Source organism: Balaenoptera physalus (genome assembly GCF_965194825.1).
Source record: "Balaenoptera physalus genome assembly, chromosome: 6".
Taxonomy (NCBI): domain Eukaryota; kingdom Metazoa; phylum Chordata; class Mammalia; order Artiodactyla; family Balaenopteridae; genus Balaenoptera; species Balaenoptera physalus.
The window spans coordinates 54,959,790-54,978,688 of NC_138885.1; the positions used below are offsets into that span (position 1 = coordinate 54,959,790).

At 39.2% G+C, this 18,899-nt stretch overlaps 1 protein-coding gene across 7 annotated transcripts in view; it reads right to left on the reverse strand.

The window, feature by feature from the left end:
• RBMS1 (RNA binding motif single stranded interacting protein 1) overlaps nucleotides 1-18,899 on the reverse strand; it is a 206,735-nt gene that overhangs the window by 155,133 nt on the left and 32,703 nt on the right. The gene's annotated exons all lie outside the window — the stretch shown is intronic.

Sequence of the window (18,899 nt, forward strand, 5' to 3'; positions counted from 1 at the left end):
AGGATCTGAAAGAATGTGTTTAGCAAAAGAATCCTCAGCTAAGGTCTTTCAACTGAACTTTGAAGGGTAATGAAGAAAAATAGCCAGATTAACTGAAATCAAGCAGCCGGCTGTCTGTCTCTGAAGTACATCCGCGAATTTCACCCCTGCCGCCACTCTATTTCTTGCCTTTTCTTTTTTACCATGAATATTTAATTCAACGATAGGATAAGAACTTTAAATCATTGCAAAGCATAAGTAGATAAGTGCTAAGTTTGCACATTAATCTTGTTCGATTGTGGAGGAGACTGCTTCGTTTCCCTGGAATAAAATGATGCTGGGAAAATATTTTTAATAGACAAAATAAATATGAGTGACATGAAAAAAAACCCGAAGAGCTGGAGGAGTCTAAAATGTTAAAGGGGACACTCTCCAAGGGAAAACCTCCTTTAGCATTCCCAATCCACTTCTCTAAAACAGTTTTCAAGAGCCTGACTCCAAAAATGCAGGAGAATCACCCTGTTCATATCACTTTTACTACTGTGACCAGATGAGATTTTTGACAGGACCTGGACAAGAGATAAGAAATGCCTTAGGTTCCTGCTGTTCCTACCATTGCAGGAAAAGAAGAAGTTACTTTGATGTTGATGCCCTCTCTGAATCCCCATCAAGTCCTTTTTGCTTTTCAGCAGCATTCAAAGCATTCAGAAGTCAAGAATACTCTTTGAGATCATTTTAAGGGATTCCGTAGGGGAATCAAGTTATATAAGGCCCATTGTTTATGCAGACAAAAGGCAATCTTTGGAGGATCAATGCTCTCTGGTAACTGGGAACATAAATGGATTCACCTTCTCCGTCAGGAAGGTTGACCAGATGGATCTGGTCTCCTCCCTGAGACAGAACCCAACATTCCTGGCCTTAAGAAACCACGTCTAAGGGACAGTTCTGACACCTAAAACCAATCCGGCTTCCCTGACTTTAGGATGGATGCCTCAGCTCCACCTTCAAGGTAGACTGACTAACTGGTTTTTCGGTCAGTCGACTCCCAAGCCGAGGAACACCTGAAGTGTCCTTGGAAGGATCCCCATGTACCACCTTTCCCTCTAGGTGAAGCACGAAAGTCGCCAACTTTACTGCTGGCAAAACCCCCTCCCCCACTCCCCCCCCTCACCAAAATCTGTTCACTCTAAAATGGCCTTTTCAGTGATGTCCCTAGCATCTGCTGGCACCCGAAAGCTGTGCTTTCCATTTCCTCAGTAGGTTGTTGACTCCAGGTCCTCCTTTCTAACATTCTTTTGAGGGGTTCTGGTAGCACAGACATATTTGTACACATTGGGGGCAGCCAATTGCTTCTTCTTCTTCCAAGAAATCTCACATATAACATTTTCTCACATTCTCTAGGCTCCCATCTTGGATTATTCGTCTGTCTGCAAAAGTTTTGACAGAGGAAGACAGATTCTTCTTCTTTTTTTTTTTTTAACAAAATTGAGATATAATACACAGATCTTAAATGTTTAGTGCATGAGTTCTGACAACTATATACAGTTGTGTAACCACCATTCAAAACAAGACATAGGTCATTTCCATCCCTCAGGAGTTCCATCATGCCCCTTTCCTGTCAACCTCCCTCTCCATCCACTATCTGAAGTCTATCACCATAGATTAGATTTGCCCGTATTTGGATTTCATGTAAATGAAATCATAGAATAAGGATTTTTTTTTTTTTTGCAACAGGCTTCTTTCATTCAGCATGTTTTTGAGATTCACCAGTATTGTTGCTTAAATCAGTAGCATTTTTTATTGATGAGTAGTAGTCCATTATAAAGGAATTTGTTTATCTATTTTCCATGGGCATTTGGATTGTTTCTAGCGTTTGGCTTTATGAATCAGGCTGCTACAAAGATTTTTACGCAATTCTTTCTGTAAGCCTGTATTATTATTTCTCATTGGTAAATACCTAGGATTGGAACCGCTAGGTCATATAATGTCTGTTTAAAGTAGTAAGAAACTGTCCAACAGTTCTCCAATGTGGTTAGACCTTTTTATACTCCCACCATTGACTGAGAATTCCAGGTACTCCATATCCTCCCCCACATTTGGCACTGGCAGTCTTTCATACTTCAGCTATTCCAGTGGATGTGAAATAGCATCTCATTGTGGCTATAATTTGCATTTCCCCGACATCTAACAATGTTGATCATCTTTTTTGAGCTTACTGGCCATTCATGTATCTTAATTTGTGCAATACCTGTTCGAGTCTTTAATTGGGTTGTCTCTTTCTTATAGATTTGTACAAATTCTCTATGTGTTTTGTATTTTTAAGTCGTTTGTCAGATATATGTGCTGCGAACATTCTCCCAGGTGGTACTTGTCCATTCATTTTCTTAAAGTTATATTTTGGTGAACAAAAATGTTTAATTTTGATGATATCCAATTAATCAATTTTTAAAGTTTATGATGTGCTTTTTTGTGTGGTATCCAAGAAACCTGTGCATACTCTGGGGTCACAAAGACATCTTCCCATGTCTTCTAGAAGATTTATGGTTCTGAGTTTATATTTGGGTCTACGATTCAGTTCAAATTAATTCTGTAGTACAGAGATAGGTGTGAAAGTTCACTTTTTTCCCCCAGAAGGACTGTTTCTTGATACTATATTTGACCATAGTTTGCAAAATAGTTGTATCCCAGTACATATGAAAAATAATTTATAAATGCCTTAATTTGCACATAAGTGGTACATGCCCATACCACGCTGATTTTATTTTCTACTGCATTCAATATTCTAGTAGAACTGGCCATCCTAACACTGAAAAGTATTACAAAGATAGATCACTTAAACTGTACATCCTACAGCAGCTAGAGATTGCACTACATAAATATTTCACTTTAATTTTTTTTAAAGCAGGAGCTCAGATATAAAAAGACTCTTAGGTTTCCAATTTTAGTGAAAGTCTTAAAATTTGACTCATAAGTACAACTGTCTAGAACGAAACGTTTATAAGTGTAATATATCCATGACTTGTTCATGGACTCAAAATGGGAGAGGGAGGGAAGCTATAGGTCCAACGCCTGCAACATGGACTCAGAACGCAGGAAAAGAGAACTGCTTGCTAGGAAGGGGGCAAAGAGAACTCATGGGCATTGTCTTTCATGCTTTTTCTCCTTCCTTTTTTTTTTTAAGCCTACCTGCCAAATAGAAATGACTGATGCTGACAGAAAACATAGCTCCTTCTCTAGACTCAGAAAGAGCAAGGAAGGATTGGAGACTGTCTGATGGCATGTGTTGCAAATCTTAAAAATTAATTTATTATTTGAGAATCAGTTAAGTGCACTTTCTCTACCCTTTTAACTCAATTCAAATTCCAGTCGGTGTTCAATCTAACACAGGAATGAATTAGGCAACCGTATATTACCTATAAAACTACTGGTAAGTTGTCAACTGTTTTCTGTTTAGCTTTCCAAGACAATAACTAAATGGGGATGTTTTTACCCCAAACTCCCTTTAGGGTAGTCCAAAGATTATTGAATTTCTTGTTATGGATGAAGTTTCTTGATTTCCACAACAATAAGGTATACAACCATGTGTTCTGTTTTTTATTGTACAAGTAGGAAAGCGAGTGAGTACGTGTGTGTGTGTGTGTGTGTGTGTAAAAGATTTAAGTGGAAAAATAGGAAAAGTAGAGAATTCCTTTTTCAGTCACTAGGAAAGTTACTCCACCCTTGCTATTTGTTTTTACAGTGTCATCTTGAAACCTTTAGGTTATAGACAGAGAAGGTCCTGAGTCTGTTTGCAGAGCAGACATTCTCCAGCGCTGGGAGACGGGATAAGACAGGGAGAAAGGGGGTGACTAGATCAACACTGATGGGAACAACTTCTTTATAAGAATTTTATAAAATAAAATATACTTTATTCTCTTATAGTTAAGTATCTATCAAATTTCAGAGGGAAAATTTTCAAGGCATGCTTTGACTTTCCAGTGCTAGTAATCATTTGATATGTAAACATGAATACTTGGATAATACATATATAAAATCACAAAAGTCTTATTAGCTGAGACATAAATACCTAGTTAGATATTCAATAATAATAGCTAACGTTTATTGAATGTTTAGTATATGCCACGCACTAAGTACTTTGCATGTTTTAACTCATTTATTCAACATGATAAAGCTATGAAATCATCACTCTTTATCCTCAGTTTATACAAAACTGAGAAACAGAGAGGGTTAAGTAACTTGCTCCAGGTCACATTTAAACGCAAGCAATCTGACTCCAGAGTCCACTGCCTATGTGCTGTGGAATGAATTTTGTCCCCCCAAAATTCTTATATTGAAGCCTTAACTTCCAGTGTGATTGTATTCGGAGATAGGGCTTTTAGGGAGAAATTAAGGTTAAATGAGGTTATAAAGGTGGGATCCTAATCCGATAGGATTGGTGGCTTTATTCTCCATGCCTTGTGAGCACCAAGGATTGACCATGAGAGCTCATAGCAAGAAGGTAGTCATCTACACATCAAGAAAAGAACTCTAACTATTCACAATAGCCAAGACATAGAAACAACCTAAATGTCCATTGACAGATGAATGGATAAATATGTGGTACATATACACGATGGAATACTACTCAGCCATAAAAAAGAATGAAATAATTTCATTTGCAGCAACATGGATGGACCTAGAGATTATCATACTAAGCAAAGTAAGTCAGAAAGAGAAAGACAAATACCATATGATATCACTTATATGTATAATCTAAAAATATGAGACAAATGAACTTATCTATGAAACAGAAACAGACTCACAGCCATAGAAAACAGATTTGTGGTTACCAGACTCACAGCCATAGAAAACAGATTTGTGGGAGGGGGGTGGGGGAGGAATGGATTGGGAGTTTGGGATTAGCAGATGCAAACTATTACATATAGAATGGATAAACAACAAGGTCCTACTGTATAGCACAGGGAACTATATTCAATATCCTGTAATAAACCACAATGGAAAAGAATATGAAAAAGAATATATATATACATATATATATATATGAAACTGAATCACTTTGCTGTATACCACAAACTAACACAACATTGTAAATCAACTGTACTTCAATAAAATAAATTTTAAAAAGAAAAAGGAAAGAGCTCTCACCAGAACCCAACCATGCTAGCACCCTGACCTCTGACTTGCAGCCTCCAAGAACTGTGAGAAAATTAATATCTGGTTTTTAAGCCACCCAGTCTATGGTATCTTGCTGTGGCAGTCCGCACAGAGTAAAACACTACGGAAATCATCTTCCCAGAAACTTCCAAATAAGGGGAAAATCAAAAAGAACATAAGATCTAATTTTTGCTTCACCTATAATTTCTTTTCATACTAGTTATCTTGCCTCTCTATCATAGGGTACTAACAGCATCTGAGAAGCTGCAATCTTATTGGATTTTATCACAATAAATATTCATAGATTTTTTAAATACGTGCATCAATACAGGCAGGTTAAGGCATGTTTACTATATTGATCTTTGCAAAGGAAACATAAAAGCTTCTGATCAATATAAATGTAAAAGTTTTGGCTCAGATTTTTAGCATAACTAGATTTTCAGGCAATGACTCTGGGAGAAAAATGGAATAAGAATGAAGACCTTAATGGCTGCTGTTACAGTGCTCCTGATTTATTAAAAATAATCACAGAGCATTACTAGTAACGTCAAATCTCTAGCATTCTGATCTAGTGAAAGGAATTATCAGTGTCTAAAAGGTCTTTGTCAACTCTAACATCTATAAACATTTAAGTGGTATTGAACAGATTCCATAATCTGATCTGTTTTTAACTGTGGAAATCAATGCAATTATTAAGAAGCTGTTTGAATAATTCATGTTGTAAGAGAAAGCCTTCAGAGTAGCTATAATATGTTTGCATCTTAATGGTATTTTAAATAAAGTTGTGTCTTCCTACAATGCACATTTGGTAAGCAAGATCCATCAATCCCCATCCATCAGTTCAGAGGCAGCAATGTGAGAAAGCCTGACAGTTTCAGAGGAACAGCGGAGCTATCTGGCTCTGATAAATAAGGGAGTTAAGGGAAAATTTCTTCCCCCAATATCTCAGAGGAAGATAGTATCTGTCTTTTCCTTCACCCCACTGCCTTGCTGTTGCGGGTTGACATTTTATTGGAGATACCATTCAGTGATATCAGGACAAGGTCATTTAGCCATGTGAACTGGACAAAATGCCTATTCATCAGCTCCAACAAAAAGTATGTATTAAGTGCCAAATGGTTAGCTCTGGGTAGAGACACTTGTGCAAGTATAGTCTTCCATCTCTTTGGAAGTTTTTAAACCCTTATATCATACATTTCCTTGACCTTGAAATCAGGGCAAAATCTAAGTAGTTAGCCTTCATAAAATGTTAAACTTCAGATCAATATCAAAGAACATGAGACTATTAGCAAAGACCTCAAAAGGTATCTCGTCTCAATCTCATCCAATAGTTGAACCACCTGCATGGCAATACCTCCAAGCTGTGAAGCCAGTCTATGCCAATCCTTTCTGTTCATAAAACTTGTGGTTGTCTTCTCCAGGACTGAATGATTGCTCTTCAGGCAATTATAACAGAAAGTTCTTCCTTACGCTGAACGCAAATCTGTCTCCCTACCCTTCCACCTATTTGTCTTAAGTAGCCTTTGGGGCCACTCAGTCAAGTATAACCCTCTTCCATCTGCTATCCACACTTGAAGGCAATGATTATGGTCTTTCAAGTTCCCTCTCCTGCAGGCTAAACACTCCCAGTTCCTTCACTTGTCTCATGTTCTATCAATGTCCATTACCATCAATAGAGGGGTCTACAATCACAAACTTTTGGAGACCTTGTATGTGGGAAAACCCACTAAGCATGACCATGACTAAAAATTATCTCTATTGTGAGAAACTGTTTCTATTATTAAACCATTTACCAAATCTGGGTTAGCGCCTTTTCTTTATTGCCTGGACACCCTCCATCACATACTCTATCCCTGAGGCTGCTTTTCCCTCAGGTCTCAGTGGTTCTCTTCCCTTAGCTTGGCCCATAAAGCTTTCCATGATCGGTCCTTGACTTTCCTTTCCAGTCCCATCCATAAACACTGCCCTCCACTTCCATTAGCCCCTGGCCACACTAAACTGCTTCTCGAAAGTTCCAACCTTTCTTTCTCCCCTATGCCACTCTCCACTTGGGAAACTCTTCCTCCGCTTCTCACTAATGCTTACTAGGGGGAGGTATCCTGACAGCGGGCAGCGAGTACATTAATCAGTATAGATTAACTGCTATAAAAAATAACCTTCAAATTTTAGGGATTTAACACAATGAAAATTTATTTCTCATTTATATTACAGTCCAGTATTATTTGGGAGGGGGCATTGTTTAAAGGTGGGTGAGTGAACTGCACACAGCCCTTCATGGACCCAGACTCCTTCTGTCTAATAATGAGGTCGTACCTATCTCTGAATTCTTAACACTCAGCACCCTTAGAAAGTGTCTGCTGAATGAATGAATGCAAAATATTTTTTTAAATAGGGTAATCAGAACATAGGCTCTATTAAGTTTCATTTCATACCCAAAGTAACAAAATTTGATATCACAACCAGCCATGAAATGCCAACAAAGTTAGTTTTACTATGGCTTACTATCTTTATATCCTTTCATAATACTGTCAATTCTTATATTCTTTCTATAATACCAGCTCTAATACATTTTAGGGCGAAGAAATTTTTTAGAAAGTTGTGTTACCTTTTAAATAAAGTAAAATGGTGGAAATCGCTAAACCACTTGACTCTGACAGCCCTAACCCCAGCTTTTCACAGAGGTGGTTTCTTCTGTAGAGGTAGAAAGAATGCCTTCTTCCTCTGGATTAATTCAGTACAAACTGAGATATCATCATTAGGAAACTGAAAAAGCAGGAAAGGCTGTGTTCCTTTTCCAGTCTATAAATAAACAGGAAGACAAAGATAAAGACTAAAGTAGTTCCCAAGACAATATTTTGAAACTCAAGTTGACCTGCCTTAAATGCCTTACTGTGACCACTTTTTGTTAAGGGGGGAAAAAACAAAACAAAACAAAAAGAACTCTACTAAATGTCTAAAACTAGGAAAAAAAATTCATAATGTGTGCTTCTTTTCTTGATACTTTGTATTAACTGTTAAAGAAGTAGTCAGGATCCTTAAATTTATTTATGTCAAAACTAATTTAAACATTTGCTCTGTGGATATTGGTTGCTGTGTTCAAAATACCTGAGAGATTAACCTCCTGAAACGAGAGTATTCAAATTCTAGTGCCTTCACAGTTCTTATTGCTTGATAAATAGAATAAAGAAGCAGCAGGTCCAAAATCAATCCAAAAATATATTTACTTTAAAATGTACAGCGCAACCTACATTTGAATTAAAATGTAAAAAATCAATAATTTACCTTTTTTACTAAATAAACCTCAGTTTCTTTATTGGTGATTTTCAAATCTATTTAAAGCCAATTCATCAGACCAAATATGAAAATGAAACTTTTAATACATTATCTTGAAAAATCACTTTTCTATAATCTCCACCTAATTCATTATTTTTTTAAATTATACACCTTGAAAAGTTCAGTGAAAATCAGATGCATAAAACCTGAATAAAAGCAGACTCAAACCCTTAAAGGAAACTGCTCAGAGAATCTGAGTATCAACCTAGGCCAGGAGTCCCTGTTGTCTAGACCTGCATGAAGATGTGATCTAGTTCAAGGCCTAGAAAATCAGATCAGTTACGAGACTGCTCCATGGAAGAAAGGGAACTGAGAGGAAATGGAAAAAAAAAAGATATACAGTTTGATCTAGAGGCACCTAAGCCCCAGGAAATTCCAAAGTTCTCATATCTCAAGGCCCCAGGGCTGTCATGGAGCCCAGCTAAGAAACAGCCCCTTTTCCAGTATAGGTGCTTTTACCAGGTCAGAGCATCACAGGCTTAGACTGATCTCACTACAAGAGTAGCGATCTTTAGTGTCAAGTGATTGGTTAACTGAGCACCGTACTATGTGCCACGTAATCACAGAGCTAAGCATTGGAGGGTACAGCCAGGAACAAGACATAGAACGTGCCCTCATGGGACATACAGTCTAATAGGCAAGATCTACATTTATCAAATGAGTACTAAAGTGATAAAAGTCTCCCAGGAAAAATTAGGAGCTATGAGATCATATTTAGGGGTTCCTAACTCGGTCGGGGGTGTGGAAAGCTTCCCTGAGGAAATAACTAGTGGTATTTATACTTGTTCAAGTCACTTAATCTGGCCATGCCTTAGCACCTTCATTTAGAAAATGGGATAATAATAGTACCTCCCATATAGAACTCTTGTGAGGATTAAAGTAGATAACAAATGAAAGTACTCACCACTGGATAGCATCTAAAAAGTGATCAATATATGTTTCTAAATTATGGCTATTATTATGATGCTCATTATTACTATTATTTGCCTGAAGGAGTAAGTTAACTAAGTCAAAGGGGGGAAGGGAGGACAGCAAGAGAAGCTATTCCAGACAGAGGAACAAATATATGCAAAAGTCCTGAGACCCAAAAGGCCCCTCTAGATGGACAGAATTAGCACCTGCAAAGAAAAAAGAAAAGAAAAGAAAAAAACAAACTAAGGCATCTCTACAGGGGAAGATCCTTCCAGATCATTTCCAAAAGCTCCCCTAAGAACATTTTCCCTTGACTCTGCTTTCCCTTCTAAACCATGTTATAATCTTTGCTTTCTTTTTTTTTAAATAACTTTCTGTATTTTCCAAATTCTATTAAGTACGTATTACTTTCATAATTTTTTTAAAAAGAAAGATTTTTAAAAGAGATCCCATCATTATTTTCCTTCCCCTTATAACCTAGCTTCTGCAAAGCCTGGTTATTATTCATTGTCCTCTTCGGTTCCTTCCTACGCACTCAGTAACACATTGCCATCACTCTATTAAAACAGCTCTCTTGCAAAGGTCTTCAGAAGGAACTCCAGCATTAAGTTTCTAAAACACAGATGTGCTCTCTCATTCACCTGCTTTAAACATTTCGTGGCCTCTTATGGCCTACAGAATAATATCCAAAACTCTTAGCAAAATTACTCCAATGATCCAGAACCTACACCCAATCTATCCTGCCGACGTCATTTCCTGCCACTCTCCTCCAATACTCACCCTTCTCCACACCCACTCCCAGCCACACAGAACCTCTCACAGCATGTACTTTGATGCCCCTCTGTCTTAGCCCATTTTAGGTTTTCCACCAAGAATAGCCTTTCAACATTCTCCAACTAGAAACATTCTACAACTGCTTCCAAACTCAGTGAGCTTCAATGTCATCTCCTGTATGAAAGTTTCTTCCATCTGGCCCACCTCTCCCCCAAACACAAGCCCTTGGGAACTCTCCCCATATTGCCCTCCAGAGAGCTAGATAAATGTTTATCTCTCGGTTTATATTATGAGTTCCATTAACGTAGAAGCTACATCTAATTTACTTTTGCGTGCAGAAGCACCCAGCTTGTAACTCAATGAACGTTTGCGTCATTGCTACTCAAATTAAAATAATATTATAATGGTTTCTTTGAGGAAATCTCATGAGAGGTAGATTGTTTACAGCAAGCCAGAGGTAGAAAAGAAGCAAAGATGACACATGCAAACCATTTCAATTGTTTATCCTTCTCTTGCAATCTTACATATTTATCAATTCAGCTCACAGTTATCCAGGGCTCACTATCTGCCAGGTATCGGGCTAGGTACCACGTATACAGCTGTGAATAAAACAGAATCCTTGTCTTCATGCAGCTTACAATCTACTTGTGAGATGGATGCTAAAGAAACACAAATAAATCTACAATTACAGACTGTGATAAGTGCCATAAGGGAAAAGAACAGAAGGCCATGTAAGACAGCAACTTTGAGGCTCTAATTTAAATCAGGACACCAGGAAAGCCCTCTCTAAGAAAGTAACTGTGACAATGAGAAGTGAAGGCTTAGGAGGAATAAACCCTGTAAAGAACGGGAGAAAGAGAATTGCAAAAGGGGAAATGTCCTGGAAGGCTCTGAGACAGAAGGGAGTGTGGAGCATTTGAGAAAGTGAAGGATGGTAAGCCAGGAACCCAGTGAAGCAGGAGCACAGTGGGCCAGCCCCTCTAAGACGTGCTGGTTCCATCAAAGAGACTGTACTGTCTTCTAAGGGCACCCAAAAGCCATTAAAGATTTTGGGCAGTGTTGGGAGGGGTGGGTGGTAATGGATCAGATTTACATTTTAAAAATACCACTCTGAAGTGAGGAATTAAAATTCCTTTAGGTAGAATTACTAGTGAGAAGGAAAAGTTCTCAGTTTATTTGATTTTCTAGTACATTTGGGATAATAGTTATTTGAACATCCAGCAAATATTATATTCATCAGTCAAATATTTGTCTCTGATCATCCTCAGCAGTTAAACCCAAGCCACCCCTGTAGCTCTTGTTTCTCTGAAAATATACTTCACGTATACGAAGTTACAGTACAGATCCTGGTTCCTGGAATGCCACACTGTACGTGCCAACAAATGTTTAATCAGAGCTATCTTTCCAAAGTGTTTAAAGCCTCTTGTCAAGATAAAGACTAGTATCTGATGTTGATTGAAACTCAATTTTTTCATTTTAACTTCAGTTGAAGACTTGGCCTTTTCTACCTAAGCTGCGGCTTTATGAATGGCATATAAGAAACAGTAAAGGCTGTTACTTTTGTTTGTTTAGAAATGTCACACTCCTTCTCTCTGTTGAGAACAAATTCACTCAAGTTACAGTTATGTCACAAAAAGGAGATAATGCACAGTATCATTTTTAGAATGTTCTTGTGACATTTTGTTAAACCAAAAGAAATACTACAACCAGAAAGAGGGAGAGGAAGGAAGAAGAGAAATATAGTTGCAGGATGAGCAAAGACTAACAGGAACACACATGTGCACACTTCAATACATGGATTTTGGCTGGCAAGCCACAATGTCCCATGGGCACTACTTAGAGCTTGGGAAAGAAAACTATGAACATGCCTGGAGAGGACACCAAAGAAATATCCAACATCCAGCCAAGACAAGAAAAGAAAGAGAGCACAGGGAAAATGATAACCAGCACACACAATGCAATATAAGCTCCTTTCCCAAGCTTTTAATGGGCAGTGATTTACCCAATATCAAAACAATGTTTGGAAAATCAGTGAAAGAAAAGGAAATCCAGACCAAGCAAAGGAGTAGAGAGCAAAGACTTTCAGCTAATGTAAAAGAAGTGGGTCTTAACAGCTTCAGAAAAAGAATCTTGAAAGGGTAAAATAGTAATTGTAACACTTACAGTAAGAACACCAATCATAAAAGCTAAGCTCTGTTTAGCACATACTTTGTGTTAGGTACTGTGCTAAGTGCTTTCCAGGGGTTATCTGATTTTAAACCTCTTACCAGCTGTACGTGGGTAGTAATTTTATTTCCATTTGAAAGATGAGGAAACTGTTGCTAAATCAGTATCACGAAGCCAAAATGTGAATGAGAGGTCACCTCCATCTGACTGGAGCTTTTTGCAAATGGATTCCAGGTAAGTTTTGGTGTTCCTTTTCATCTAGATAATTACGAGTTTAAATAAGATACACTATAGATTTTTATATTAACTCTTTTAATGAAAAATTTTCTAAGTAATATTTTAGATTTTCCGTCTTTCTTAAACACAATATCCTGAGCATCTCTACAGATAAAGTTCTCTTAATAATTCACCATATACTGAGCATAATCTGAACATTAGGTATCATGTTTTACCTTAATAGCAAACCTCAAGAGATACTAAAAAATGTAGGACTATTCATTTCTATACCAAATGGGAGCAGAAGCCTCTTTGAGTTGTTCCAGCTTTTTCTGTTCTGACTGTCTAGTCCCTCATTGCCAAGTTACCAACTCTAACGTTTAGCTGCCGTCAGGGTACTGAGCTCTAGCAGGAGTCTGCCTCTTGCACTCCCTCTCCACTAACTCAGCTGCTTCTTGCTTCTCCAACCTCCTCTGGAGCCTCCAACTGTCCTCCATGGGCTATTTTCTCAACAATAATAGAGATATTCGGCCAAACCAAGACAACTACACTTCCTTTCCAGCACCCCTCAGCTGGCCAGTTCCAAGGAACTTTGTGTAACTTAACAGAGGTTGAGAAGACTAACGATCCTGTGAATTGGTAGTAGTAGCCCCATTTTACAGAGAGGTAAACTGAGGCTAAGAACTATTATATGTTTATATTAGAAATATTAGGCTTTCACAGCAAGTAAGTCACAGAGCTTTGATGTGAACATGGTCTTTCTTATTCCTAAGCTTCACTGCCACAAACAGGAGTGGGGGGTGGGGTGGGCGGGGAGCACAACATCTCTTGCGGCACCAATGGCCTCAAGAAATAGCCACAATTTGCTTTATGCCTTTAAGGTATGCTAAGTGTTGAATAATTTCACAAATACACGTTGAAATCATATGACATGATTCAGGGCATAGACCAGAGATTGCTAAGTAGGCAACATACAACAGCTGATCAGCTAGCTGGGCAGTGTTGCCTACGCATTAATCAGTGCCGGCCCGAATGTCACGCTTTGACACATCACGTGACTTCCTCAGTGATTTCCTGACACTTCTGGGTGCAACCCACCACTTTCGAGCAATTTATTGCATAAGAGTGAGACAACTTTGCAAAGAAATATAAGTTTCTCTAATACACATTAAATATCTCTTAGAATAAAAACACTGTTAGCATTAATTTTTGCATATCATCACACTAAAGCTTTACTGATGACCATATTCAGACACTTTATTTGGATGCTATAAATGGCACTTATCTCTCCTATTTAGACCTAATTCTATTTCAGCCTGGTTGTCCCAATTCACTTATTTCTTTAAGCAATATTTATTAAGTAGATACTCTGCTACAGATACTCTGTGCTACATATTATACTAGATGGCAGGGTAGAAGTGACTCTTTCTATAGTACATAACCCTGAATATTTACTTAGGTGCAGTGATTGTAATTGGATTAATGTGTACCTTCATTTACTCACAATGATCATTAAAATTGTCAGTATTTAAAAAGTGGATCAAGAAATTTTCCATTGAAGTTGTTTCACACATGAAATTACACTAAAGAACGTTTTCTTCCCGATTTACTAATATTTAAAGTTACCAGGGTCTTTACCCAAAGTGGAGAGGTCTTCACACGGCAACTACACCCCAAGAACTTCCTTAGAAGCAAGGAAGTAAGAACTGATGGCCACATCTTGGGGTCCTGGGACTCAAAACACACAGACAGAGAGAAATCTCCAGAGAAATGTTTTAAGCACAAGGTCCATAATATACACTACATGCACAGTTGTGAAGAAAGGGATTCTTGGCTGGGGCAGATCTGTAAGTCTCATTCACTTTAGACTCACAAAGCCTTTATGTGCTGCTGTGACGCTTTTCTAACCACCAATCAGAGGCACACTGGCAAAAACTGTACCAGCTTACATAGTTCCTTAGAAATTCAGGCAGCACCTTTATGAGCCTGCTTCAGAGACAAGACCTAATACCCACCATGTCTAATTGCTTTTGGATGCAATTACATTTTGAGATTGTTTGGCCTACAGTTGGTCTGCATTCATGTTCCAAACAATCCTGTTAATAGAGTGTCTATGGCACTTCAGATAGTTTCCATTCATGTAGATTCGAGCTTTCTTGGTCTTCTTTCTAACACTGGCATGTTTATTCCAATTTGCCATAAGTACCTACTCCTTCTTAGGGTTACAAAGTTGTTGTCTCCCTTAGACAAAAAAAACTGTAGTGGGCTTCCCAAATACATGACATTTAATTTCATCTTAGAAAAGTAAACAGGACACCACTCAAAGTGCTGCCATTCTTCCTTCTTATAAGATTTCCATTTAAAATGCTTTCATTTGATCCTCCACGATCTTTGTAACAGTACAAATGCTTAAAAGATTAAATGCATTTGGGGGAAACTCTATATCCATAATTCTTAATGGCATATTTCAAATAACTGAAAATGATACATATACTGATCTTTAAAAATTTCAAACAGAAGTACGAACCAACATAAGCACTACATTTCTGACCTATTTTAAAACATTTTCCTCATTCTTCCACTCATTAATCATTATTAACCGTGGACCAACTTGTATATTATTTCACGTGTTATACGGTTAATCTTATTGCCTCAAGAGACCAGGGCATTTCATGATCAAAGTTCTCAATAAATAATTTATTCCACTTTTCCATTACTTTGAAAGTAAAGTTTCAGAAGAGTGCCTGATACTAATACTTGAAGCACAACAACTGACTTACTGGATAGATGAGATAAGGTCTAAGGCACCCATCTTCTTTCTAAGAGACCCGTTCGTCAATATTGATTGAACCCAATGTGCACAGAAGCATATATTAGGAGAAAAGGTCTAAACACTATTTTACTTCAAGGCTAAGCTTGCTGAGCCATGGGAGAATTTATGCCTTTTCCTACACCAGCATCATTAACTGGGAAGAATCCTTACTTACAATCTAACAAACACACAATTAAATCCATTAACCTTGTAGATAAGTTAAAACAAATCTCTGGGCCCAAAGGAGGTAGAATCTCCCTGAAGCAGGTGATGACCCTACCCCGCCCCCAAAAGTTCCATCCTTGACCTGCGGCGAGGCAATCAAGGTGAAGGTCCTGCTTCTGGTCGTCAATTTGGGGATGCATTGGCTTTTCTGTGGGGATAGAAGTTGAGGCCACTTAATGACTCTGAGAGGCACAAAGTGAGAGGGGTAGGAGGAGAAGGTGGTGACCAGATCTGGGGGCCTTCATCATTTAGCGTGTCACCAGGAGGTAAGCGAATCAACAGCCAGGCTCCAGAAAGGACAACTCGCTGATAAGGACGCTGCAGTTCAGAGAGGCTGAGTCTCGGTTAAGGTCACTGGGGTTTGGCCACAGGTCATGGGCTGGTGAGGTACCAGGAGAAGGAAGTCCCAGAGCTGCTGCTGCAAGAGCGCTCACTCCCCTTTCTAACACAGGTCATCAGACAACCCATTGCTTTTTCTGTATTCTTCTCTTTGGCTGTTTTGCTCCTTGAAGGCTGCCCTTGACTCACCTTATTCTCATTTTACTAATATGACAACCACACTGAGCGGGGGTGGGTTTCTCTCTGGTCCCTAAGCTCCCTGAGGAATGGCCATCCCCCATCACCCGTTCTGGTGACCATAGCTCTTCTATAGACACGCAGCATCCTCTTGTTCTTTGTTCTTCACCCAGTCTGCTACAATAAGAGTGAGATGAGCAATGAAGCTTCATATTATCCCTCTCAGAAGATGTGCTTTTTTTTTTTTGAACCAAAGACAATGCTCTGACGGAAGGAACAAAGTGTAAATGGTGGCATTACAAACCTCAGAGAGAGGCAGGGTGGCTGTGGCCTCGTCTGCAGTTCTAGAACTTACTTCACTCAATTCAAGTATGTGTGGGGCAGGGTGTGACTTCCTGTCCCTTTCCTTTTACTTCTGTAAAGTCAGCACAGTGGTCGCTGAAGGGCCCGAGCCTGCACCTCCATCACCTCTGGAAGGAGAGCCCTGTGGCTGGTGTGGCTTTATGAGAGCTCTGGGACCGTGGCAAGCGCACAGGGCCTCGAAGGCTGCAGAAGACACCCTGCCCTAGTTCCCATCCATCACCGCCACTGCCCGCCCTCCTCCCTGAGTTATGACCTCTGTTTTCACTGCTCTATACTCCATTAGGTCCACACAAGTATTTGCCTACAGCAAATGACTCAGAAATTCTTCAGAGATACACGTTTCCAGTAGAATATAATAGAAAGGGAGTCAGCAAAAGGAGAGAGTTTAATTTCCCTTGGACCTGCTGCTTATTTTCTTTTAGGCATTAGCCATGTAGCTGTTTGCTTAGCTGTGAAAGAATCCCTCAGGTTTATAGGCAGCTGAATGGAATCACCACTGTCATCTTCTTGATTTAATAAATTCAATCAATTTTCAGTTTTCTATGGCAACGGAAGGCAAGGAGCAGAGCAGATGACCCTGAACAACAGATAACACCAGTTAGTATTATTGTTTCAGCTATTATTATTGTTTTATGTGCTCTGCCCCCACCAATTTCCTTCCCCAGCTCTCTTCTGCTTAGCCCAATGGGCCCCAAACTTGGATGTGCACCAACTTCATCTGGGGGAGGGTATTCAAGTGGCCTGAAAGCATACTGTGTTTTGAGGAAAACCAATCTGTTCTGTGCCATTTATCACAATAACTGGCAAGCAGACACTAAAGAGTCTGTGCTTAAGACTTACTGAGTTCACAACGTGCTAAGTACTGTATAGAAAAAACAAGCACATGACTCCTGCCCTCTACTCTTAGGCCTGCCTTTTGCCCAGGCATCTCAAGGTAGCCCTGAGGAGACCTTCTTTTAATCTAGAATTTAACATCTCACACCGGTCAGATGAGGGTAGGAGAGAAAGGGACAAAAGACAAAAGGCTGATTTTCTGATGGCAAGGGCAGTGAGCGGTACTCAGGAGGAAAACTTCACAACCAGGTGATTTTGGAGACTCTAGAACTGGGTAAGTGGAAATGATACTCTCAACAATAAGAATATTTGGCAAGAGAAATAGAGAATTTGGGCAAAAAGGTAAAGAACATATTAACCGTGGTCATTTGCCAGATTTAGCGGGCCATTTCAACAGAATGAGTACCTGAGATGAATGGAAGAGATTTTGAGGTAAAGGCCATCTAACACTTGCTATTTATACATTAAAGGCAAAAGCATGGCAAGGAAATGGGCTCTTCCTGCAGAAATGAGAAGAAAACAGAACACACTGTCAGGGGCTGAGAGAAAAAAACCCTGATCCATAAAATTAGTCATAATGCTATTTTTTTTCTTTCTGACAAAACCAGGGTTTCATTTCTGCTAATAGTAGTTTCCACATAAAAGAGATGATATCTTTTCTAGAAAAAAGAGGTTCAAAAAGATGTTCAGGGGCTTCCCTGGTGGCGCAGTGGTTGAGAGTCTGCCTGCCAATGCAGAGGACACGGGTTCGAGCCCTGGTCTGGGAAGATCCCACATGCCACGGAGCAACTAGGCCCGTGAGCCACAGCTACTGAGCCTGCGCGTCTGGAGCCTGTGCTCCGCAACAAGTGAGGCCGCGATAGTGAGAGGCCCGCGCACCGCGATGAAGAGTGGCCCCCGCTCGCCGCAACTAGAGAAAGCCCTCGCACAGAAACGAAGACCCAGCACAGCTATAAATAATAAAATTAATAAATTAATTTAAAAAAAAAAAAAAAAAGATGTTCAGATTGGTCAGGATGGTTAATCCAATCACTGTAAAAGCTGATTCTTACTCACTTAAGCTACTTAATCCAGAACCTCTCATTAGATACCTACTTTCATTTTATAATATGCCTCTCAAAAGCATCAGTTCAGGCTGCTACGAGACCGAGTGTTTAGGGCTGAAAAATGATTATTATGGAGTCTTTTCAGCCAGGATTGTCATGGGAAGTGGGGAGGGGGTTAGTCACCACCCCTTTGAGAATGAGATGCACTTCAGTGTGGTTCAACAGAAACCTTCAATGAAGGGCAACCAAAGGGTTTTTAACTTAATGTCTCCTATTTTATTCCACGGCTATTCCCTTTTCTCATTCGCAAGGGTTTTGTTTATTATGTTGTCTTCCTTCTCCTCTAAGGTTATGAAAAAGAGTTTGAATTTTGAAAAAGTAAGTAACAGTTAAGCCATCTACCATGAACTTTAAAAAAACCCATTTTGCATATTTTACTAAATACTAAAGCCTGTTTGAAAGAATATGGAGGAAAGGTACTCTCCTGCACACTGGTGTCAGGATAAATTAAGACAGCCCTTTCAGAGAGCACAGGACCCACCAAGACCTCCCACTCCCCTGCCAGAAAC